At 45.9% G+C, this 26850-nt stretch overlaps 1 protein-coding gene across 3 annotated transcripts in view; it reads right to left on the reverse strand.

The window, feature by feature from the left end:
- The window catches only part of DENND2B (DENN domain containing 2B), a 192200-nt gene that overhangs the window by 108317 nt on the left and 57033 nt on the right, over window positions 1-26850 (reverse strand). The window contains exon 2 of one of the 3 annotated variants that reach the window (XM_080688685.1): window positions 292-380. The exons of the other annotated variants lie outside the window; for them this stretch is intronic. The gene's annotated coding sequence lies outside the window, so the exon portion shown is untranslated. The remainder of the gene's footprint in view (window positions 1-291; window positions 381-26850) is intronic. 3 annotated transcript variants of the gene reach the window in all.

Below are 26850 nucleotides of genomic sequence, written 5' to 3' on the forward strand. Positions count from 1 at the left end.
TTGCTTAAACAGCTCAGAGGGGAGAAGGGAGAAGACAGTGAGTGGACTTGTTTTCCTCCCCTCCAGTGTCTCATTTTTTATAACTTGGAAGAATCCCGGCCCGGGGGGGTGGGGGGGCTAGCTGGAGCACTTGGAGGGGAAGCAAGCCCTTCCTCTGGGTCCTGGATACAGGCAGAAGGACCCAGATGCATTGCCTTGACTTGTTTGTGCACTTGGGATTTTCCGGGCAGCAGCTGAGGCGGAAATGCATTCACATCCCAGGAGCTCGCCTGGACTGGCCTCTCTGCTTACCTTGCTGCCTGCCCAGGTCGTGGCGATGGTTTTAACCAGTGCAGGGCCTCATGGTACTAGCGCTGGTGCCCAAGCAGTCTCTCATCTTCCTGCAATGGAGAGGAAAGACACTAGGTCAGGACCAGTGAGAGTCCTGGGGAAGTCCAGAGTCGTAGCCCAAGCAACAAAGGTGATACATCCTCATCTCTCTTCCCTGCTCTGTGCCTGCATACAGCCCAGGCTTCCTGTGAGCTGCTGTCATGAACAGTAATAGTATCACTTCAGTCCAGGAGGGAGCACAGTGCCTAAGACACAGCAGGCCCTCTAAGTTTAACCCCCGTGAGCATTTATGCTTTGTAAACTTTTTAAAAATATATATATTTTTATTGATTTCAGAGAGGAAGGGAGAGGGAGAGAGATATAGAAACATCAATGATGAGAAAGAATCACTGATCGGCTGGCTGCCTCCTGCATGCCCCCCACCGGGGATCAAGCCCGCTACCCAGGCATGTGCCCTTGACCGAAATCGAGCCCGAGACCCTTCAGTCCACAGGCCAACGCTCCATCCACTGAGCCAAACCAGCTAGGGCTGTACCCTTCTTTTACATGCACTATTTTGTCTGATCCTCAAAACTTTTTGAAATGTACTGGACCGATACTGCCATTTTATATATGGGAAAACTGAGGCTCAGAAAGATCAAATGTTTAGTCCACAATTACAAAGTTAGTTGTGCCGCTGAAGAACTAAGAGTAGAGAGCAGTCCACTGCCACCTCCTAGACCAGTGCACTTGCCGCTAAAGTACACTGCCATGTGATCTCACAAACTAACCAGTTATAAAATACAAGGCTGGGTTCCAGGGGAAGGTGGAGAATCTTTTTGTTGTTGTTGTTAATCCTCACCCGAGGATATTTTTTCCATTGATATTTTAGAGAGAATTGAAGGGAGGGGGAGGGAAAGAAGGGTAGAGAGAGAGAGAGAAACATTGATGTAACAGAGACACATCTATTGGTTGCCTCCCACACAGGATCCAACTGGGGCTGGATACTGAGCCTGCAATGGAGGTACACGCCCTTGACTGTAATCGAACCCATGACCCTTCTGTTCACAGGGCAACGCTTTAACCATTGAGCAACTGGCTAGAGAATCTTTCTGAGTAATGGTGACGTAGGCCTGACCACCATCCTTTTAGTCTGAAGACTATGAGATGTGGAAGTACTGGTGCACATTTTAGAGGCAAAAAGTCCTGCTCTATAGCTATAAATTATCTTATATTTTTCCAAAATACTCTCACAATTCTTGACTCATCTGTTCAACGCAATAGGCCTGACAGTTAGGGCTGGTATTATCGTACTAATTTAACAGTTTTTGTTTTTAAAAATCTACGAGAGGTCAAATGACTTGCTCCAGGTCACAGAACCAGAAAATAACAGATCTAGAACAGCGGTCGCCGATTGGAGGTCCGAAAGATTGGCTACTGCTGATCTAGAAATCATTCCCAAGCCTTCCGACTCTCTTCCATATATATTAAGCAGACTAGTTCCAAGAGCACCAGGCAGGGCAGGAGTCAGAGACCTTGGCAGTGCCTGGCTCAACCACCGGCCATGTGCACTTGGGCAAATCATCTAACCTTCAGCTTCCATCTATAAAACCTATCATAACTGATAGGGCTGAGGTGAGCATAAAAAGAGTTAATGTGTGAAAGTCAGTTGCTCTTCACCACAAACAACAAAACCCTGGAACAGTTGTTCTCTCCCTCCCCTGCCCCCCAAAGAAGAGGACACAGAGCCTCAAAGAGGGTGCACACCCGATCACCCACTGAAATGCCCAACCTGACCCAAGTACCCCTCAGAAATCCCTCACAGGCCCTAGGGTCCCAAGTCTGCAAAGGAAGAGAGAATGAAACAAGTTCAAGGCCATCGAATCACTCAGGTTTTCCTTCTTCCCATTCCCAACAGGCATCCCATCCCAGGTCAGGTTCTTCTTCTGACCTTCCACATGCACATTCCACTTGCGCAGTCTCCATACTGAGAAAGCAGAGGTGATGCCTATCCATTTCTAAAATAAGGTATTATTCACATTATCACCAATATAATATTATACCAAGAGTTACTGAGCAACTGCCATATGCCAGGCATTTTCCCAAGAAGAATGAGGGGCCAGGGGCCAAGGCCAAGTACTGAAGCTGATACAAATGAGTCTTGAAAGCAATCTAAACTTCAAAAAGCCCTCCAGACCTGACAGAGAATGCAGGCCATGCTCCCCCTAGTGGCATACTGGGGTTATACAGGTTCCTTAGGGCCTGTGTGCAGCCCAGAGAGAGCTTCTGTGAGGCTGGATGCAGGTCAATCCTACCTGACCTGTCCTGAAGGATAGGGCTCTTACAGCCTTAAGCGGTCTAGTACCTGTTGAGAAGCCCACAGGCACACTGTGCCAGCAACCCGGGAGACAACCATCTCCCTACCTCTCTCCCCCCACATCCAATCCATTTACCAATTCCAAATAACTCTACTTCTAAAATATGTCTTTTACCTGTCCATTTCTCTGCACCTCCATTGCCACCCCAGTCTCTTCCCTTAATTATGGTAAAAACCTCCCAACTGGCCTAGCTTCTATTCCTGCCATCACAACTCCCTTCTCCGTGGAGCTGTCTGAATCACCTTTTAAACCAGATTGTGTCATTTCCCATCGCACTTAGGATAAAATCAAAATTCTTACCGGGACCTATGAGGCTCAGCACGATCCTTCTCTAGCCTCCTCCAAGTACGTTTCCTGCCCTCCCCCTCTGTGTGCTAGCTACACAGGCTTTCTTGTAGTTCCCCAAAACTCCCAGATTTTTTCCAGGTTGTTCCCCTTTGCATGGGACACTCCCCCACACCCGTCTTTGCCTGGCTGACGCTTACTCACCATGCCTTGACTTGCCTCTCACCTCCTCAGAGAACTCCTCCACGGTCCTCCAATCTAAATGAGAACGTATCCTTCACAGCACTCACCATAGTTTGTTTTTGCCCATTTGTGCGATATCTTGCTTCATGTCAGTCTTCCCGCATGATTCCGTAAGAGCAGGCACCTGGGCTGTTTTTTGGTAACCACCATATTTCCTGCATTTAGTACAGGGCCCACCTCACAGCCGGCACTCACTAAATATTTGCTTAGATCAGTGGTTGGCAAACTCATTAGTCAACAGAGCCAAATATCAACAGTACAACAATTGAAATTTCTTTTGAGAGCCAAATTTTTTAAACTTAAACTATATAGGTAGGTACATTGTTATTAACTTAATTAGGGTACTCCTAAGCTGGCCTTTGATAAAAACTCAAGGGGCCAAAGAGCCGCAGTTTGCCGACCACTGGCTTAGATGAATGCATAAAATCCCATTTCTTCCTATCCTACAGGAAGGAGAAACTTAGAATAGCCATTTCATGTCACTCACTGTATCTTTTCATAGACTAACAAACTGTAATTACATCTCCTTCCCTCATGTGCTTTGCCTATGGGCTCAATTGAAAATTCCTGTAAAGTCTCCCTGTGGTTTGTTTCCCAGAACTTTCTTTGTAAGGTCACTCTTCTCGGGACGTGCTCCCGGCTTTTACAGCCTCTCCCATTACCAGAGTGCCCACTCACAGGCACTCCACCGCCAGCACCACTGCCAAACCAAACGGGACGCAGGAACGGCCCGAATCCCATAGATGAGAAGGTTCTCTCGGGTCAGCTCCATTCAGGGACAAAAACACTTTCCCCTCCACTGGGCAGGTCACTGTGCTTACAGAAAATACACTTTTACTTTAAAAAAAATAAAAAAGAAGTCATTTTATGTTTTAAAATTTGGAGACGGGTGTAAAAGTTTTGAAAAAACACACGTTTTTCCATTACTAAAAAGAAATTTTAAAAACTATTGTCTGGAGGTAGGGGGCCAGGGATAATGAGGCCTAAATAACAGCAGGAGCAGTGTGCCTAAGTCCAAGCCCCTCTCATGAGCTACATTACCACAAAATCTGAAGTCCTTTCTGGCTTCATCTCCTGCCCACAATTCCCCTGCCACCACCACCCCACTCTAGACAAGCCGCAGCACACCACCTAGTGCCCTGAAGACAGCATTTTCCTCTCCCGGCCCTCACCTCTCACGCTGTTACCTTTACCTGAGTGTCTTTCCTTCCCCAACCAGCAAAACCTGGTTGCCTTCAATGCCCAACTCGGTTAACACGTCCTCTGTGAAACACTTCTTGATCTCCTGGCAGAAAGTCTGTCTACTCTGCAAGCCACAGCAGCTTGAAGATGCCTTTATTATGGTATTTATATCACTTTATCACTGTTACTTGTACCCCTGTCTCCCTCACAGTCATGAGCCCCTTAAGATTTATCCACTTTAGTATTTCATTCACAGTGGACAATCAATTAATGTGAGGGAGATAAATAAATCACTGAAAAAGACTAAAAAAACAAACAAACAACAACACAGAAACAGGTGGCCTTTCCATAAGATGAGGGAATTTTGGTGGATAGACTTACGTTGTACCAAGAGAATATATATCTACTAGTATATGATAATTAGATTCTAGACATGGGTCACTAGAAGACTTTATCCTATTTTCTTGTCTCTTTAAAAACAACTGATTACCATGTTCCAGGTTGGGACATGTAGATGAGGCAATCAATCGATGTTCCTCTCTCACATCTCTCTCTCTCTCTCTCTCTCTCTCTCTCTCTCCCTCCCTCCCTTTCCACCACCTCTCCTTCCTCTATCTCTAAAACTCAGTAAACATAGACTCGGGTGAGGATTTAAAAAAATAATAAAACAACTGAAATTCTGTACCTGAAAACACAGGAGCAGAATTAATCTTTTAAAGTCACTCCTTCCTTTGGGGATTAAAGGAAGATTCAAGAAAAGTGAGCTGTTGTTTTAACATATTGGCTGGATCTTAGCATGCCTAAGAGATGCAATAGAACTTCAGATCCTCTGGGGAGGCTAGCTCCCCACGCCCATCAGATTGGGGTCCAGCAGCATCTCGCCTGAAGACACCCAGTTCTACCCAAGTAAAGGGAATCAGCATGTGTCTTGCCCAATTCTTCTACCCTGGACTCTGGCTGCCATGTGAGCAGGCAGCTTTTGTTCAAGAGCCCTTTTAGGACTTTGATTTTCCTTTCCCACCTCTGAGAGGCAATGTGGACGGGGAATTAAAAACCCAGGAGTAGGGAGTCAGCACCCTGGAGCCCAGGTCCTGCTTTCTAGGTGCTGAGATCTTGAGCAAGTCCCTGTCCCCCTTACATACTTCCTGAAGATAAGGAGAGGGTTGTTGGAACTAGCTGTTCTCCAAGCGTCCTTCTAGCTGGGATGTTTTACTGCAGTCACCTAGTCCCATTGCTTTCTGAATGAGTCCAAAGCAGCAGAGAGAGCTTGTTTCAGGGGCTACAGAGTTTCCATCTAACCCTCTCAGCAGAGCCCCTGGCTTAGGGCTCTGCAGTCATCTGCCTGGGATCACACAGAAAGAAGCCTGTCATTAACAAAGGCAGCCTTTCCTAGAGGAAAAGATGGGAGAGTCAGGCTTCCTGCCTGGAGAAGAAAGGCGCCAAACACAGGATGTGGAGGTTAGGAAATGGCCAGGGAAGTGCCTGGAAGAAGACTGAGGCTCTGCTAGGGACTCTGGCCGAGCCATCTTCTGACACAAAGCCGCCCTAACAAAGCAAAAGAATTCGCACTAAGTTCTCTTGGAAGACAATCTGCCTCCTGCAAATCAAGCAGACTCTTCATGGGCACTACTAGGGCCTTTTTAATCAATGAATTAAATGTCTCCCTCCAGATGGCAAGCCCAGTCCTCCTCTGTCTGAGAGCCACATCTGGCAGGACCTCCAGTGTGCTGGCCAGTGCTACACATACTCGCATGCACAGCCTTCCCGGGAAAACAGAGCAATGCCCATTCATGTGCAAGTCCTGGCATTTGTGGAAGGGAATTCTCCCAGGTCCTTATTCCTGCCCTAATCCCACCTGCCTCCCACCCATCTTCCACCCCTCACCCTCCCAAATCCCCCACCCACCCACCCCACCAACCAAGCCTAAGGCTCTGAACTAGAAAAGTGTGGGATTCAGACTATAATTATCCCATAATAGATCCCACCGCCCTGTGGTGAAACCATTACCGGACATCTTAACGCTGGGTTGAGCACTCTCCTTCGGTCTGCCAGCCTTCCAGCCCTAGTTCACCCCCACTCAGCTCACAGCTCTCAATGCGAAGCTCAAAGTTCAGGTCCCAGGGCATAGGTACTCAGTGGCTTGATCCAGTCTCAGAGAGTATCTGTCACAATGCTCATCTATGGGCTAACTTTCTGCAATTTCTCAAATCCACAGGCCTCTGACCACTGCCCCTTAAATCCGAGCATTTTAACACTGGGCCACATAAACACAGCCTTGGGGCCAAGCAAGACTGTACTGAGGAGGCAATACCCGGCCCGTCTAAAGCACCATTTCACCCTTGCGTAATGGGCTCCTTGTGCTTAAGTGGCTCAGAACTCTGAGCTCAGCCAAGATCCTAATCTGTCATGACTGAAGCTTCAGGATGGGGAGGAAGGGCACAATGTGGGGGAAAGCAGATGGGAAATGAGGGGAATGTGGACTCAAATGGCTTTTCTATGATATAACCAAGAAAATGCCTTGGGGAAAACCTAGATGGCGGCATAGGTGAACCCCTAAACTGCTGCCTTGCACAACAATTTCAAAACTACAACTGAAAGACAAAACGTCTATCACCCAGAACCAAGGGAAAGCTGGCTCAGTGGAAGTTCTACAACTAGAAGGAAAGAGAAAAGAGCAGTGAGACGTGCACAAGCGCTGAAAAGCTGAGGTACAAAGGTGCACGAATCGGGCTGGCGGCGGGCGACTGGGTGCGCTGCTTTTTTCAACCCGAGGGACACAAGCTCCCGATTACTCTGAGCTCCAGTTTCTGGGGAGACGCTGGGGACCCAAACTCCTACGAGGAGAAGCTGGACTGTCTGCCATCGGGTCGGAAAGGGAGGGTGACTTTCTTGCAGAGGCGTGCACAGCAATCATTGTTTACTGCGCTGGGGCGCGAGACGCGGGGACTTGGAAATGCAAAGATGCCGAGACGGCTGACTGGCAGCCATTGCTGTTTGCCACGCCCTAGCCTAGTGACTCCCTGAGATCCTGCCTCGCACAATCTACAAACCCACCCAAGCTCCACGCAACGGCTTTTGCATATAAATGGCCTGCCCTATCGCAGCTTAACCAAACAAACTGCAGCTCTGGTCAGACAGCTCCAAAACCTCCAAACCCTAAGCAAAGAGGAGAAAACTGTAGTTCTCGCTGTAGCTCCTGCTGGGTGGCCTCACACAGTAGCTGACCTGCACCCCATTGGAGATCCAGAAGCCAGTGTATCTAGTGGTCAGTGTGAGACGACACCAGATTTCAACTACTCACATCCATAAGTGACACATTCAAAAGGCAGACTCAGTGAGCACCAAAGCCCCACTGAAGCAAGTCCTGCCCCATAAGCGTGTCTCCAGCACAGCAGTTCTTCCATTATAGACACAGCGGGTCCTCACAGCCAATTGGCCTGGAGGTCAATTCCTCCCAGTGTACCAACAGCAATCAAGGCTTAACTACACCAAGACTTTGCACTCAGCCCACAAAGGGGTGCACCAAGAGTGTCCACCTCAGGTGATAGGCTGAACCACTGGTCACCTACCACAGAAAACCACTCCATCAACACAGGGAAGTAGCAAAATGCGGAGACAAAGAAACATGTCATGGATGAAAGAAATGGAGGAAAGCAAACTACTGGACATAGAGTTCAAAACCACATTTATAAGGTTACTCAAGAATCTTCTAAAAACCTCTGAGGAACTTAGTGAGACCTTTAAAGATCTTAATGAGAATGACCAAAAAATGGAAAAGGACCAGTCAGAAATTAAGCATACACTATCTGAAATAAAGAATATACAGAAATTCAACTGTAGATCAAAGGAACCCAAGAATCAAAACAAAGATCTTAAATATGAGGAAACAAAAACACCCAACCGGACAAACAAAAAGAAAAAAGAATCCAAAAATATGAAGATAGTTTAAGGAGCCTCTGGGACAACTTTAAGCGTACCAACATCTGAATTATTGGGGTGCCAGAAGAAGAGAGAGAGCAAAATATTGAAAATCTATTAGAAGAAATAATGACAGAAAACTTTCCCTACCTGGTGAAAGAAATAGACTTACAAGTCCAGGAAGCGCACAGAACCCCAAATAAGAGGAATCCAAAGAGGACCACACCAAGACACATCATAATTAAAATACCAAGGGCAAAAGACAAAGAGAGAATCTTGAAAGCAGCAAGAAAAAAACGGTTAGTTACCTACAAGGGATTACCCATACGACTGTCAGCTGATTTCTCAACAGAAACTATGCAGGCCAGACGGGAGTGGCAAGAAATATTCAAAGTGATGAACAGCAAGAACCTACAACCAAGATTACTCTACCCAGCAAAGCTATCATTCAGAATTGAAGGTCAGATAAAGAGCTTCACAGACAAGAAAAAGCTAAAGGAGTTCATCACCACCAAACCAGGATTATATGAAATGCTGAAGGGTATTCTTTAAGAAGAGGAAGAAAAAGAAAAAGGTAAAGATAAAAATTATGAACAACAAAATGACAACAAATAAATACCTACCAACAAGTGAATCTAAAAATCAAGTGAATGAAAAATCTGATGAACAGAATGGACTGATGAATATAATAGAATCAGGGACATAGAAAGGGAATGGACTGGCAATTCTCAGGGGGAAGGGGGTGTGAGGGGTGCAGGAAGAGATTAAACAAAAATCTTACACCTATGGATGAGGACAGTGGCGGGGGGTAAGGGCATGGGGTCGGGTGGGGAATCAGGTGGAGGGGACCTATGGGGGAAAAAAAGGAGAAACACCTATAATAATCTGAACAATAAAGATTTATTTTTAAAAAAAGAAAAGAAAATGCCTTGAGCCTGGGAAAGGAGTACCCCGCAGAATAAATTCCAGGCAAACCTGGGGAATGTGGACCCAATTTTGTCGCCTCCTCTATGCTCTTTCCCTGATTGTCCCTGGCTGGCCTGGACTCTCATCCCTACCTGTGCTCCTTGCAACAAACACTATTCCAGTGTCGGCTGTGCTCACTGCCTTGCATTTTGGTGCACCATGGCTTATTCAGCTTAATCATCCCTCCAGCCTTAATAGTCTTCAGGAAGAACTAGGTCTTAACTCTGAATCCTAGTTTAGGGCTCTGTACAAAGGTCCATTAATACATTTTTAATATATAAACTAATGATACCAACTAATAAGCAAATCAATCTAATTAATAAGAAATCAGCAATATCTCCCTAGAACTTAAACAATTTGGTGCTTAGCACCTCAGAGTGGTCCAGGGTTTTCAAGGTGTAGTGTGTATACAAGATGACTATAAGTAATATATGGACAAACATTATTTTATATTTTTCAATCTTCTTATGTTTATCTTAATGTGCATGAGAAAAAAGAGAACCAGCTACTAACCCTGTTTTCAGTGATCTCATTGATTAGACCAATGCAAAAGAAGGTATATAAGTTTTTTTTCTTTGCTTTTAGTTTTGTTTTGCTAAAATTAGTGGGTAAAAATTTAAAGAGAAATAGGATATTGCAAAGTATCTCTCCCAAAATATTTATTAACTGTAATGACAGAGGAGAAACCTGGCAGACATGGTCTTAACTAAGTGATCAAAGACAGCATTACTAGCAATGAGCCATGTTAGCATCATATACTCCTGACAAGATCCGCTCAGAAGGGCATTTCATCTCTGTGGTGTTCTTCCCCAAATCCATGACCTCAATCTAATCATGAGAAAACATCAAACAAACCTAACTTGAGGGACATTACATAAAGTACCTGACAAGCACTCCTCAAGAGTGTCAAGGTCATAAAAGACAAGGACAGGCTGAGGAACTGTCATAGACTGGAGGAGACTAAAAGATATATCCACTTAAAAAAAAAAAAAAGATATATCCACTGACTGTAATGTGGGATATATCCTGGATTAGAGTCTGGAATAGAAAAAGGACCTGCGTGGGAGAAACTAATGAAATCCAAATTAAGTCTCTAGTTAAGACCCTACTTTACATTATACCCATTGATAAATAGTACCATCCTATATAATAAAAGGCTAATATACAAATTGTCCTTACGGGCGGGAGTTCGACCAACCAGGAGTTAGACGTGTGCTGACCACCTGGGGGCAATGTGGAACATGGCAGGCATAGGCGACACAGCAGGTGGCAGTGGAGGCACTGCCGGCCCCAATGGGCCCGGACAAGAGCGGGACCGCGGCGGAATGGTAGAGCAGGCCCCAGCTGGCAGCCTCTAGGGACCCTACCTATGCATGAATTTCATGCACTGGGCCTCCAGTAGTTATATAATATTAGGGAAAGTGTCTTTGCAACTTTTCTGCAAATCTAAAATTATTTAAAAACTAGAGGCCTGGTGCACGAAATGTGTGCACGGGTATGGTCCCTACGCCTGGCTGGCGATCAGGGCCAATCAGGTTCCCCGCCTCCCTGCCTCCTCCTTCCCTCATCGCCCACGCAGTTCCCTCTCCTCCCCCTTTCCCATCTCCTCCTTCCCTCGCTCCCTCAGTGCCCCGCTACTGCTGGTGGTTGCCCGCCATGTTCTGCACCACCCCCTGGTGGTCAGCGCATGTCATAGTGAGCGATCAAACTCCCGTTCTCCCGGTCGAACTCCCAAGGGAACACTTTGCATATTAACCTTTTATATATATAGATAAAAAGCTTTCGCCCTAGCTGGTTTGGCTCAGTAGACGGAGCATCGACCCAGGGACTGAAGGGTCTCGGGTTCAATTTCCGGTCAAGGGTATGTACCTCGGTTGCAGGTTTGATCCCCAGCCTCTGCCGGGGTGCATGCAGGAAGCAACCAATGGATGAGTCTCTCTCACATCAATGTTTCTTTCTTTCTTTCTTTCTCTCTCTCTCTCTCTCTCTCTCTCTCTCTCTCTTTTCCTGTCTTCCTCCCCCCTTCTCCTTCCCTTCCACTCTCTCTCTAAAGATCAATGGAAATATATCCTCAGGTGAGACTTTAAAAAAATAAAATGCTTTCCAAAAGCCAATTTAAAGATAAATAAGTAAAAGTATATATGATATAAATCATAAAAGTGGGTGAGAATTACTAGAGTAGGCATCCTTCACACCCTACATCCAAGAAAAGCTGCCCCAGAATGAGAAGTGTGGCTGTTGACGAATATTTAGTAAAATAGGAAAATGTTCACTTAATATTACTTGGGGGGGATTATCCCATTTTGTTAAAAAAATATGTATCACATATATAATGCACAGAAAAAAATTTGTGCTTGAAATAACCTATGCTGAACAAAGTCCAGATGTCATGTACTAAATAGGAAATGGGACAGCTTTTAGAAAGTAACTTGGCTAGGTCAATTAAAATGCTCCTATCCTTTGACTCAATATCCTCACTTCTAGGGAGTTATACTAAGAAAATAATTCCAAATATGAGGGGGAAATGCATGTTCCCTGCATTATTTATAATAATAAAAACATAAAAACAACCTCCATGTCAATCATTACTAAACTGGTACATTTCACATGGTTTTAACCATGACTCATAGTAAAAAATACATTTTATATTGCATTATAGTGTTTGCATGTGTGAGAGAACCTGTGTGTGTGCACGTGTGTATAAAACTGAACCGATGCCCTAATCAGTGGTCGGCAAACTGCGGCTCGTGAGCCACATGTGGCTCTTTGGCCCCTTGAGTGTGGCTCTTCCACAAAATACCACGGCCTGGGCGAGTCTATTTTGAAGAAGTGGCGTTAGAAGAAGTTTAAGTTTAGAAAATTTCAAAAGAAATTTCAATCGTTGTACTGTTGATATTTGGCTCTGTTGACTAATGAGTTTGCCGACCACTGCCCTAACTGGTTTGGCTCAGTGGATAGAGTGTCGGCCTGTGGACTGAAAGGTCCCAGGTTCGATTCCGGTCAAGGGCATATATCTTGGTTGCGGGCACATCCCCAGTAGGAGGTGTGCAGGAGGCAGCTGATCGATGTTTCTCTCCCATCGATGTTTCTGACTCTATCCCTCTCCCTTCCTCTCTGTAAAAAAATCAATAAAATATATTTTTTTAAAAAATTAAAAAAAATAAAACTGAACCAAAAAGGTTTCTCAGAATAATATTTACCTTTACTATGTGTGATGCTCTCTGCTACTTTCTGTCCTAATCTACTGCATTAACAAACCAGAGCTTGTTAGAGCCCCAAGAAATTGATTTCCCAACCCACTAGTGATGATGGCCTGCACTCTGAAAAACACTGCACTCGATGGACTGTTGTGCAGCCATTAAAAAGATAACTACAATCCACAAACGGGTACAGTGATTGGCTCTAGGGAAAGAGAAGAGAAGGTGAAAGGAAGAACTGGTTTGCACTACGCATCTTTTTATACCTTTTGAATTTACAACACATGCATGTACACTTATTTAAGAATTAACGTTAAGTGATGACTGCGAAGACTTAAACAGCATCGACAATGCTAATTATTCATAACAAAGCTATAACTGCACTAAAGAATGTAAAAACCCATACAAGTGAAAAAGAAAATTATACCAAAACAATAATCACATGCTAGCCATTTTTCCTTATAACTAAGCTCTAATGCTTTACACTGTTACTATTTTACTTCTATAATTTAACATATATGTTTTTCTTAAATGAATGCATGTATTCACATAGAAGATTTCAAAGCTAATAGTAGTGTTTAGCTGGGTAATAGGTACATGAACATTTACATTTAATAAATAAATAAATAAATAAACAAACAAACAAACAAACAAACAAACTGTACATATAGTCCAGACAGCATGGCTCAGTAGTTGAGCGTCAACCTACAAACCAGGAGGTCACAGTTCAATTCTCGGTCAGGGCACATGCCCCAGTTGTGGGCTTGATCCCTGGTAGGGGACGTGCAGAAGGCAGCCAATCAATGATTCTCTCTCACCATTGATATTTCTATCTCTCTCTCCCTCTCCCTTCCTCTCTGAAATCAATTTAAAAATAGGTTTTAAAAATTAAAAATATACTGTACATATAAAAATATACTCTCTATATTTCTAATAACATTTTTAAATGAAAGACTTCAAAAGCCACCCTAGCCAGTTTGGCTCAGTGGATAGAGTGTTGGCCTGGGGACTGAAGGGTCCCAGGTTCGATTCTGGTCAAGGGCACATGCCTAGGTTGTGGGCTCGATCCCCAGTAGGGGCGTGCAGGAGGCAGCCGATCAATGATTTTCTCTCATCATTGATTTTTCTCTCTCTCCCACTCCCTTCCTCTCTGAAATCAATAAAAATACATATATTTTTTAAAGTGGACCCTTTCCAGGCCTGCCTCTTTTCACTCTCAAACTCAGGAAGATACTCCCAGCGAAGTGCAGGGATAGGATTTAAAACATCAGTCCATTGGATACCTTTCGTCTTTGTAAAGAGGTTCGAACATGGAACATGCCACCACGGTGGCTTTTGAAGACTGCCACTTAGGACTGGGGAGGTGGCTAGTTTCACTCCATCCACACTTAGGACTCTCTCTTTTGTGTTCTTTGATTTTCCCTCTCTTCCCCACTAAGCCACTGTTCATTCCTTCATATTTTTAATCTTCCGAGTAAAGGGACCATTTCTTTTCTTTTTTTTTTTTTAATATATTTTATTGATATTTTACAGAGAGGAAGGGAGAGGGATAGAGAGCTAGAAACATCGATGAGAGAGAAACATCGATCAGCTGCCTCCTGCACACCTCCCACTGGGGATGTGCCCGCAACCCAGGTACATGCCCTTGACCGGAATCGAACCCGGGATCCTTCAGTCCGCAGGCCGACGATCTATCCACTAAGCCAAACCGGTTTCGGCAGGGACCATTTCTTATTCTCTTTAAATTTACAACAGGCTTTCTTTACACACATTACGTGCTCAATAAGTATTTATTAAATTAGCAATGTCTTAGGCAAATCTCCAGAACAGAGTATATAAATTATAACAACTGGCAAGGACCCAGAAGGAAGCTCTGATCACTGGAGATTAAGTACTAGTCATGCTTAGGAAAAAAGCTTTTTTTTAAAACTACTTTTACTTAATGAAATATAGAATGATTGTAAAGAACAAAGAAGATATATGTAAAACACTCAGCAATAGACAGCAAGTGGTCTATAATAACAGTTTGGGGTTTTAAATATAATATGCATACATATTTACATGATATTTGTATATGGTATATGTTACAAATCATATAAACACATACATATGCACACACATATATCAAAGAATGCATGAATGCCAGGGACACAGTGTATCCGGATTTCTGAAAATCTCTCTTGATCTTGTGGATAAAACAAAAATATACAGGCAGCTGGAGGATCTGGTAACTCAGGGGAGCAGGGCCCAAACTGTGCAGCAAAATGGATCAATACTAACCAGGAAGACACGCTCTGAACTCCTAGAAGCCTGGACCCTTCCCATCTGCTCTAGACCCCAAGTGGTCACCCTTTTCATCAATGACTTAGATAAGACTTGCATACCAAAAATGCATATGACAAATGAATTGAGAGGGATAATTAATATACTAGAGATAATCAGGGAAAAAAGGCCTCCACAAACTAGAACCATAACAACATGACATTTTAAAAGGACAAAAGATATCAGTTTACACAAGTTGAGGGGAAAAACTGCACGACAACAGAATGAAAATGGTATATGTGAAAGAGACTTGAGGAATGGTTCAAAATGAGTCAACGGATGAGTCAATGTGACTTTGAGCTTCAGTGACTGAAATGCACAGGCCAAATGAGGCCCGTGTCTCACTCCGTTCCATTCTGGTTAGAACAAGAGTGTATCCAGGGGACTCACACTATATTTGCAGACTCAGGGGTAAATGGAGTCTTAATCACATCTCAGGCAATTACTCGGAAGGGAAAAAAAGAAAATCCAGTCTGTGTTGCCCTTTAAACCAGGGGTCCTCAAACTTTTTAAACAGGGGGCCAGTTCACTGTCCCTCAGACCACTGGAGGGCCGGACTATAGTTTAAAAAAAAAAAACTATGAACAAATTCCTATGCGCACTGCAGGCGGGCCGGATAAATGTCCTCGGCGGGCCGCATGTGGCCCGCGGACCGTAGTTTGAGGACGCCTGCCTTAAACTGTAAAATAAGATAACACGCCCAGTTCATGAGGCTCTTGAGTCCTCCTACAGAAGAGGAAGATAGAAAACTACCACTTTTAGCCCCATGGAGTCATCTCTGGGGACCCGTGGCTAGAACGCTTACAGAAAAAAGAGACAGCTGAGCCCTGCCTAATCTGCCCCCTGTCCTTCCTGCTGCTCACATCAGAGCCTCCCATGTGGGGCTCTGACCGTCCAAGCTTTAGCAAGGACCCAGAGAAGCTCAGGAATCCAAACAATTCGTACCCTTTATCTCCCCAAACCATGGCTAACCATGATCAGAACTGCAAAGTGATATTTTTAACTATCAGAGTGAATTCTTGTGGATCTGTAACCTCCTATACTAAGCTGTCATCTGATAGCTGTTTGTGAGCAAGGACTCCAGTTTGACTGTAACTGAAACATTAGACAGTAGGAATGCAGCAGCCATCTCAGCCAGGCATCGCTTATCTCCCATGATGGGAAACCACAGTGCTTCCTCCAAGGACTCAAGAAGAATCAGGAAGAGAGAAGAGCAGTGGTCCCTCAAAATCCAGTTCTTATCCCAGGAACACGGAGGTGGCTCTGGCCTACAGATGAGTGTCATACTAAACACACATCAACGTCCTGTAGCAGAAGTTTTTTAAACCATTTCTCTCTCTTTTCCCCAAGAGTGGGAACCTAGAACTTTCTAATTTCTGTAAGGATTAGATGTAGCCCATTTTCATGTAGAATAGAGCTAGTTTGACTTGTGCTTAAAAAAGAGATGCTTATAGCCCTAACCGGTTTGGCTCAGTGGATAGAGCGTCGGCCTGCGGACTGAAGGGTCCCAGGTTCGATTCCAGTCAAGGGCATGTACCTGGGTTGCGGGCACATCCCCAGTAGGGGGCGTGCAGGAGGCAGCTGATCGATGTCTCTCTCTTATCGATGTTTCTAACTTTCTATCCCTCTCTCTTCCTCTCTGTAAAAAAATCAATAAAATATATTTTTTTAAAAAAAGAGAGAGATGCTTATAAACATTCATTCACTTAGAGATTAACATGGAGGAATCGGGGACACGATGTAAGTATATGACCGTCGAACCACTAAGCTGTAGACCCCAAACCAATACATAATAATAATAAAAAACATAGAGGAATCTATGCAATTGGGGGGAGGGGAACAGATCCTGGGTTGCAAGGAAGGGAAGATGGCTAAAATGATAGGAAAAAGCAAAGGAATGTGGAGGGAGAGGAGAGAGTAATTTAAGACCCTGAAGGACAGAAACAGGAGGGCATGCTTGGAAGTCTGAGAATAACATATTTGGGGAATTCCTGAGTGTTACTCCCAGGATGTCAAGGAACACATTTGAGCACCACTTAGCCTTCTGAAGGAAAGAAAGAATTCAGAAAGCCTATTATTCCCTCAGTGCCAGGATTCTTACCCTGGGTTAATGTGGTTGTCCATACCCCACATAACTGGTTGGCTAACGTTGCTAGTGGCTGGGAGGAGGGAGGCAGAGTGAACAGAACAAAGGGTCAAGGACTACTGTCCCCAGCACAGCAGACAGCAGCAGAAGCCTTCTTTCTCACAAGTCATGGGACTCTAGAGGCTATCCCTGGGACACACTGGCTCTCCTCGAGCCAAGGAAGTCAACCATCTGAGAGAGTCCTGAAGGGGATGAGATTGCAGCCACACATCATCAGTGCAGATACCATCTGCAGCCAGTAATGCGTGGACACACTTCTTCCAAGGAAAAGGCCCACAAGGGGCTGAGAGGGAAAGTCCACCTAGAGAGGGCTCAGCAAGAAGAGGAGGCTTGACTCTGCCCATGTACTCCCAAGAGAGTTACCACTGCTTACTAAATTATTGCTCCTTTCCAGATTTGGAATTTCTCCAACACCGCCAGCAGAAGCCCAGCTTCCAGGCATCATTGAGGGTCAGAGACCCAGAGGGAGCTGCAAGTGTGAGAGGCAAAGATGGAGACTCTAACTTGGAATTTGGAGGTTTGCAAAATGCCTCTGAGGATACTGACGATGACCCTCATCTCTCTTTTTCTTTCTTCAACCATAATCTCTCTCCCTGCTCTCTCTCTCTTGCTGTATGGGGCAATTTGAATGGACACAAGGAGGGAGGATCAAGAGCTATTTTAATAGAAAACAAGAATTTGAAGATGACTGATTGTGGAGATGAGGAAGGGTCCAGAATGACTCCCAGATTCTGGCTTGGGTCACTGAGCGCCAGTCCCCACCTCAGGAAATGCAGACAAAACAATACCACAAGGTGTTTCGCTGTAGTCATGTCTGAGTTCAACCAAAAGGGGAGGTGGCTCCAACACAGGAAGTTATTTAGACAAGATATACAAGAGTGGAGATGATAGACAAGGCGGAAGGGGAATGAGACAAGAAAAACAGGGAAGGGCCAGTGTGGCTCAGCAGTTGAACATCGACCCAAGAACCAAGAGGTCACTGTTTCTATTCCTGGTCAGGACACATGCCTGGGTTGCAGGCCAATCCCTAGTAGGGGGCATGCAGGAGGCAGCTGATAGATTATGTTTATCTCTCATTGATGTTTCTCTCTCTCTCTCCCTTCCTCTCACTCTAAAAATAAAAACATATTTAAAAGGGGAGAGAGGAAAAGGGGAATGGAAGAAAGTGTGTGTGTGTGTGTGTGTGTGTGTGTGTGTGTGTGTGTGTGTGTGTGTGTGTTAAAGGAGGTGGGGAAAGGAAGCTGATAAAAGCAGAGCTATAGTGTAACTCTGCGAATTCTAAGTTCCCAGCTACTGACTGTCCTGGCCACAGCCTGCTGACAGCAGAGCTGTCCTCCTCAGTAGTCAGGTTCTGTGGTCAGCACATAAGGTGAAACCATGTGGACTCGAATTACTCTTGAAATACCCTCAGAAAGGCACCACACTGGAAACCAGCCACAGTCCCCCAGGAAACCCAACTCAATGCTTGTCATGTACATTATTTTTCTGTACTCTTAAGGATCTCAGAACCAGAAGAAACCAAGGAGTCCATCTTCCTTGCCTAGTGGTTCTAAAAATAAGAATTCTTAGTAGTAAAACCACTGATCTGATCTGAATGCTTCTGAAAAAGCTTAATTTTACTCAGAGAGATTGGTCATCACCTAATGTCACCCAACTATACAGGACTTTTGTCTGACCCCACACTCCTCCTGCCACGCTACTCTTTCTTAACGTTCCCCTAGGACAGTGGTCGGCAAACTGCGGCTCGCGAGCCACATGCAGCTCTTTGGCCCCTTGAGTTTTTAGCAAAGGCCAGCTTAGGAGTACCCTAATTAAGTTAATAACAATGTACTTACCTATATATTTTAAGTTTAAAAAATTTGGCTCTCAAAAGAAATTTCAATCGTTGTACTGTTGATATTTGGCTCTGTTGACTAATGAGTTTGCTGACCACGGCCCTAGGAGATGGAAGGTCCGGCTCCACCGCTAAATAGCTGTGTGTGTTGGGAGCATTACCTTCCCCTTCCTTGGTTCTAATCTCCCCATCTGGAAAATGAAACCAAACTAGATGAACTCTAAGAGCCCAGACAACACTGAGCTAGTTACTGAATGAAACGTGCTTTGAAAAGTGCAAAGCACTTCATACACATACTCTCACTGGGCAGAAATTTTGGCATCCCCTGTCTTTCCCTGCAGCTGCATCCTTAATATACCCCATGTCTAAGTCCTACCTAGTCCACTTTTGAATATTCTCTAGGGTTCACCCCCTTCCTCTCTATTCCTGTTGCTGACGTTCCATACTCTCTAGCGGGTCTCCTTCCTGCCAGTCTCTGTCCTCTCCAAAATGATGCTACTTTCTCCTACAAGAGTGATTTCCACAAATTCCATGTCCATTGCATCACTTCCCATCTCCTATGCACAAGGCAGAACTTTGAGTCCAGACTTCCAGCTCTGCTCCGCCGGCCCCAGCACTCCCAAAGCAGAGCCTCACCGTGACCTGGGAGTGCCACACTCTCCACGTTCTTGCTGTTTCCCCCATCCAGAACATGTCCACCCCACCTCTGCTTATATAAAGTCCATCTAACTTTCCAAGACCAGAAGAGATCCTGCCTCCTCCTAGAAACTTTTCCTACAGTTTCAAGATACAACTTTGTTTCTGAACTACAAACATATTCAGTTAGTGATCAAATTGTTAAGATCTTCAATATTCTCTAATTATTTAACACATTTTCTCTCCCAATAGATTATAAATTGTCTCAGTCAGAAAAGAAGTTGTATGTAATATTTGAATCACAATGCTGCTTAAGCTGAAAAATACAGCAAGTATGAGTTGACTACCTAATGGCTGAAGAGCAAGATCTCAGTTTTCTCTCCTGTCCTTAACCACTAATAGGAAATGATAGGGGGTGGGGGAGGGGGAGAGAAGTGGTGAAATCAGTAACTCCTGAAGTACCTTCCCACCTTCTCACTCACTTTGTTTGGGGTGGAAAGGCCCTCTCTATCACAGACTCACATCAACCTCTTCTCCAAGGATGCGCCTGAGCATATCAGAGCAGTGTGTGCAGACAGTTATATTTAGCTCCATTCTTAATGCCCTGATCAGTCTGTGTGATAGCAGCGGCTGCTCACAATCCTTGACTATGATGGGAAGATAAAGGAAAGAAAGACACAGAGGAAGAGCCAAGACTAGCAGTAATTTTGTAATATACATTTCAGATCTGGGCCCTTGAGGTAGGTCTGATTCAAATTAAGCCACATCTGTTCTCAAGCCCTAAAGAGTCAGGGCACACACACCTACAAGCCACACCAGCGAGGACTAGCAGCTGCCAAGATGCTTCTCCTCCTCAGGGAGCCAGCACACTGGGAGGTGGGGACTCTGGCCAGTCAGCCCCTCTCAGACCCAGTGCTTCTGCCCCAGAACACTCTAGGCCAGGACCAGATAGGCAAGAATCACATAGCTATAGGTGACCCTTGAACAATGCAGAGGTTGGGGGTGACAAGCCCCGCACAGTCATAAGTCTATGTATAACTTTTGACTCCCCCAAAACTTATCTACTAAGTTTATCTACTAAGAGGCCCAGTGCACAAATTTGTGCACCAATGGGGTCCCTTGGCCTGGCCTGTGGGATTGGGCTGAAACCGGCTCTCCTATATCCCCCAAGGGGTCCCGGATTGCAAGAGGGTGCAGGCCAGGCTGAGGGACCCCACCAGTGCCAGGGCCAGGGAGGAACACAGGAGGTTGGCCAGCCAGGGAGGGACCACCAGAGGGCTCCAGGGGAGGGACACAGGAGGTTGGCCATCCAGGGAGGGACCACCGGAGGGCTCCAGGGCTCCATGGCGTGTCCAACCCGACTAGCTCAGTCCTGATTGGCCGGACCCCAGCAGCAAGTTAACCTACCAGTCGGAGCATCTGTCCCCTGGTGGTCAGTGCACATCATAGCGACTGGTCGACTGTCTGCCCCCTGGTGGTCAGTGCCCATCATAGCGAGCGGTTGAGCGGCCTTAGAATATCATTAGCATTTTACAGTTTGATTGGTTGAACAGACGACCAGACACTTAGCATATTAGGCTTTTATTATATACTAGAGGCCCGATGCACGAAATTCGTGCAAGAGTAGGCCTTCCTTCTCCCGGCTGCTGGCACTGGCTTCCCTCCGGCACCCAGGACCCAGGCTTCCCTCGCAGCCCCAGCTTCGTCCAGAAGGACAGAAGGATGTCTGGTCTAATTAGCATATTACACTTTTATTATTACAGAGGATAGCCTACTGTTGACCACCTTACCAATGCATAATAGTTGATTAGCCCATATTTTGTATGTTATATGTATTATATGCTGTATTCTTAAAATAAAGTTAGAGAAAATAAAGCTAAAAAAAAGAAAATGCTATAAAGAAAATCATAGGGAAGAGAAAATACATTTACAGGGAGGTAATGAAGGGATAAGGACACATATGTAATACCTTAATCAATACAGAAATTTAAAAAAATAAATAAAGATTTTAGATCAGCCTTGGGCAAACTACGGCCCGCGGGCCGGATCCGGCTGTTCTATCCGGTTCTCTTGCTCTCCCCTCCGCTCCTTTACTTTGAATTTATATTAGTTCACACAAACACTCCATCCATGCTTTTGTTCCAGCCCTCCGGTCCAGTTTAAGAACGCATTGTGGCCCTCGAGTCAAAAAGTTTGCCCACCCCTGTTTTAGATGGATCATAAAAAAAAATACATTTACAGTATTTTGGGGGGGAAATCCATGTATAAGTAGACCAGTGCAGTTCAAACCCATATTGTTCAAGAGTGGGGAGGGCATTCACGGGACCAGCCCTGCTCCCAGAGGAAGGCATTCATGGCCATCACCCAAGGTCCCCAGCGGTGCAGGCACACCTGGCATGCCCACACCCACTCCCAGGACTCCTGGCCGCCAGCCACTCTGGAACATCTCTGCAAAAATTTCCAGCTCCCATGCTCTCCACAGCCAACTTCCTCCTTTCCTTCCAGACTTACTACCCCGTTTAGTTCACTCCCAACCTCCACTTCCCAATCTCTCTCTCTCTCACACACACAAACACACACACACACCCCTTGAGTAGTATCTATAGCAAAAAGTCTCCCTCTTGGGCTCATGTGCCCAGCGTGGTCATTCTTTCTAATGCTCCCTTGGGCCATTTAATTTACAGGAGCTGATGGTGCTGCCCTCTAGAAGATTTTAAACGCGGTAAAGATGGAAGCTCCTGCCTTAACGGGCCAGGGGATGCCACCATAAACCATTCAGCATGTCAGCACACCCAGTTAGACGGCAGCCAGAAGACAGATCCTCTCACCTGCCTCTAAGCTCCTTCCTCACAAAAGGCATCTTCTGCACCCATCTCCAAACAAAGATCTCAGGAAACGGAGTGCTAATTATCCTCCTCACTCCCTCTCTTTCAGAGCAGCAAGGGGCCAGGGAAGCAAGTTGGAGAAAATTTCAAGAAGAATCAGTACCACACCACACCCTATGAAAAGCTATCCCGGTTCCAGAATGGCAAGAAAGGGAAATTCCACCTTCGAACTCCTGGTTACTCCGGTGGCTCTACTGGTCTCAGGAAAACTGCCTTAGCGTTCCTTGTCACAGAGGCATGAAGCAACCGCTCTCCCCACCACACTCCCCAGAGCCCCAGAGGCAGAGAGCTGGGCAGAAAGGAATGCAGACAGCTTCCCAGAAGTGCCCAGCTGGGAAGGAAACCAAGAGCTTACCACAGCTTCCTGGGCCCAGGCGGGGAGGAACTAGGCTCTCAGAAGGACTTTGACAGCTCAGAGACCTTGAAGGTGAAAGCCCAAAGGAAGAGAAAAAAGCACAGTGGTCGGAAGATGCCCGGGTAGAACAAGTCTGGGCTGGCCCCACATGGCTCCAAGTAAGCAGTGGCTATCCCTGAATGGGAGCGAGCCTTAGAGAAACCCTAAACTACTGACAGCCCCTAAGGAGCCCAAGGCGGGCCTGGGATGAGAATATCTGAGCCTCTTCGAGTAAGTATTAGCTTAGTATAAGCTTTTTGCTGGTGGCTTTCCACGGAGAGGATTCATTTCCCCCTTACACGCCCCCCCCCCCACGGCTTGGGTTAGGAGGTTGGAACCAGAGTGAGTGCCCAACATCTGACAGGAAAACAGAGCTAGTGAGCAGATGGGCTCTGCGGGATCTACCACCTCCAGCTCCATTCTCCCTGACACACTTCAGAGCTATAAAGCTCCCCCTATTCCCACCATGAGTAGGCTTCCCAAGAAGCCCCACCACAGTTCCAGATCCCGGACTACGAGGCAAGGCTGAGGAAGGAGGGAGAGCCTCCTGCAGAAGCACTTTCTCCAGTTCGTCACCCATTACGGCTTTGTGAGGCTCTAGTCCAGGATAAGCACAGGGGAAAGAGTAGAACACAGAAAGGAGGTTATTAGAAATGCCTTCCTACTGTCTACTAAGTGTCCACGCTAAGAGAATCAAAAGAAAATATTCAAATAATTTTAATAAAAAATGAGTTAAATCATAAATTGCTTCCCTTCCAAGAAAAAGGCAACTCCTAAGTCCGATGCCCAATCTTCCTCTTCCATCTCATATCCAACCCCCAGTCTGGAAACCCTCACCGGTTGTTAGTACTAACACAGAATTCACACAGAGACAAAGAGACACACATGTCTGTTCACTCCTCCAAGCTCTGTTCCCACAGCCAAAGCTGCAAGACCCTTTCCAAAGTCAGGTCCCTGTGGGGACAGCAGGAGGCAAGAATTATACGTAGGCTTTTCCCAAGCAAAGGGGGAAAGGCCTTGGCTGCCAATAGGACCGGGCGTGGCTTCAGACACCCCCAGGGGCAGGAAGGAGGCTGAGCACCTGGAATCTCCCGATCCTCCACAGCACCAGTAAACTGGCTGATGTCATCTCTCTGGTAGCCACATGTCTGCTCCCAGCTCCTGGGATTTTGCCCATCCTCACCTCAAAATTGCACAAGAAGCGTCTGTAGCTGGTTTGTTCAGTTTCTCACAGCCTGGTACCAATGAAGCAAAGGTGAGAGGTTTGCTACTTAAAAGAACCATTCTTTTTACCCTGCCCTGTGGCCACAGATTTTATTCCCAAACCTTGATGGAAATGCATGCTGTTTTATGTTTTGTGTTTTTTTTTCAGAGATGGGACCAAAGATGAGCTCAAACCATCTCTGGGCACCATAGAAAGAAGGACAAAGAAAGAGGTGATCAGGTATGGTCATACTTCTTTGGAACTACATGACACACACTGTACCCAGGCAAAAACATGTGGCAAGCTGTCCCACTCTAACAGGAAATTCTCAGTCACCTGGACTAGTAGAGCTTAGAATTTTACCCAAAACAATGTTCCATTTTCCTGAACTGTTCATTCTACAAGGAGATGCTGCAGTTTACACACAGAGCCCAGGGACATCTTCCGTTTTCATGAACTTGTCCCACCAGAAATGTACACGGCTTCCAATGAGAAGCTTTCCACTGGAGACCTGATACAGCATCACAAGAATGCATTATTTCCTACTCCAAAAAAGGAGGAGATAATTCAATTAACGCCACAAAATAATATGTTTAAAAATGTGGTCTGGGCATAATTAGATCATGATTTTCAAAGTGGGAGAACTTCTTCAGGCTTTAAGCTAAAGTATTTCTCCAAAGAAATACACACTGTCGGGGCCGGGGTGGTGGGGTGGAGATAAAGAAAAGAGCTTAGGCAAGTCAGGCATAGGCCACATCAGCACCTCCACCACCACCTACCTAGAGACTCAGACAAAAGGAGGGACCAAGTTTTCCTGATTCAGCCCAGGCCTTCCTGGGAAGCACTCCTCTTCCTCTCCATGTGACAGGAGCAGAGGCTGCCCCTTCCATAGCCACATCACCAGCATGGGACAGAGGGTGAAGACTGTGTTTTCATTAAACTCTCCTTTATCAATCAGTCACTTTTATAAGTTGAAAACATTTTTCCAAAGAAATAATACTAGACATGTTAGTTAGATGCCCAGATAAGCTCATCACTGAATAGCATGGCTAAAATACTGTTTACATATAATAATGATATTAAAAAATAGCTGTGTAAATGCTAGCAGTAATACAAAACATCCTATCTAATAAAAGAGTAATATGCAAATTGACCATACCTCTGCTACACCCACCAGCCACACACACCAGCCAATCAGGAGCGAGTATGCAAATTAACCCACCCAAGATGGCTGCAGCCACGGAGCGAGCAGGAGGCTTGGGTTTCCTCGGCAATGGAGGAAGCCAAGCTTTCCACCTGCCCTAGCCGGCCCAGGCCTCCGCTCAAGGCTACAAAGTTTTAATTATAGAAGATAAATAAATTCCCAACAAAAATGGCTTCGGCCACTGAGCGAGCAGGAGGCTTGGGTTTCCCCAGCGATGGAGGAAGCCAAGCTTTCCGCCTGCCCTGGCCTGCCCTAGCCTCCGCTCAAGGCTACAAAGTTTCAATTATAGAAGATAAATAAGTCCCAGATACCAGGGCCTCCGCTTGGTCGCCAGGGGGTGTGGCCGGCCTGCAAACCACCTCAGGCCCCTCGCCCAGGCCACCCCACACCCCAAGGGAACCCCCACCCTGATCCGGGACACCCTTCAGGGCAAACCAGCTGGCCCCCACCGTGTACCAGGCCTCTATCCTATCTAATAAGAGTAATATGCAAATTGACCATCACTCCAACACACAAGATGGCTGCCCCCATGTGGACACAAGATGGTCGCCACAAGATGGCCAGCAGGGAGGGACCAGGTCTGCAAGGGAGGGCAGTTGGGGGCGATCAAGCCTGCAGGGGAGGGCAGTTAGGGGTGACCAGGCCAGCAGAGGAGGAAAATTGGGGGGGACCAGGCCTGCAGGAGAGGGCATTTAGGGGTGACCAGGACTGCAGGGGAGGGCAGTTAGGGGTGACTAGGCCTGCAGGGGAGGGCAGTTAGAGGCAATCGGGCTGGCAGGGGAGCAGTTAGGCATCAATCAGGCTAGCAGGGGAGTGGTTAGGGGGTGATCAGGCTGGCAGGCAGAAGCGCTTAGGGGCAATCAGGAAGGCAGGCAGGCGAGCAGTTGGGAGCCAGCAATTGAGGGGTCCCAGATTGGAGAGGGTGCAGGCTGGGCTGAGGGACACCCCCCCCCCCCCGTGCACGAATTTTGTGCACCGGGCCTCTAGTAGAAGAATAAAATTAAATAGTTTTTACATATCTCAAATTTATAGCCCTGGGAAAAGAACTGGTTCCTTAAAAGATGGGTATTTTTAGGGATTTCGAAAGGTACTCACAAGGGCAGGACTGATAGCACTGATTCTTCGCACTGCCTTGTTTCATTCCCAAATGTCTGACTTTCCTTTCTGAAGGATACTTGGTGTCATGCTTATCCACTATGATTAGGTTTAGCTTTTACTCCACAACCCAAGAGGGAACAGGACAGAAAGCGTATTTCCTGAGGTAACACTAAGCAAAACAGGTAGGAGAGAAAGTGGATGGAAGAAGAGGTTTCAAGAGGATGGGAGTAAAATTTGAAGAACACCTGCTTGAGGGAGATCTGTGTGAACTATCACTGTAAGAGACAGAAACCAGCAAGTTCATGACACCCAGAACTGGAGTGGCAGGGAGGACACACTAGGCATCACCTGACAGCTACCAAATGGGCTATCTGCCTGGGAAAACTTGGTTTAAAGCAAAATGGGATGGAGAAAATAGCAAACAGCCAGACCTGAGCTCACAACTCTTATCAAGCCCCAAGTCAAACCATTATTTTGCAGATGATGTTGGCATTCACAATGAATAGGTCTACAGAGCCTACCGGAAATGCTCACTGCCCGTTCTATTGGCGCTGGATGAACTGGAGAATACCTAGCTATCTAAAGAAAAGGAACCAGGGCCGTGGCCGGGTAGCTCAGTTGGTTGGAGCATTGTCCTAATACACGAAAG

This window comes from Plecotus auritus (genome assembly GCF_963455305.1).
Source record: "Plecotus auritus genome assembly, chromosome: 9".
NCBI lineage: Eukaryota > Metazoa > Chordata > Mammalia > Chiroptera > Vespertilionidae > Plecotus > Plecotus auritus.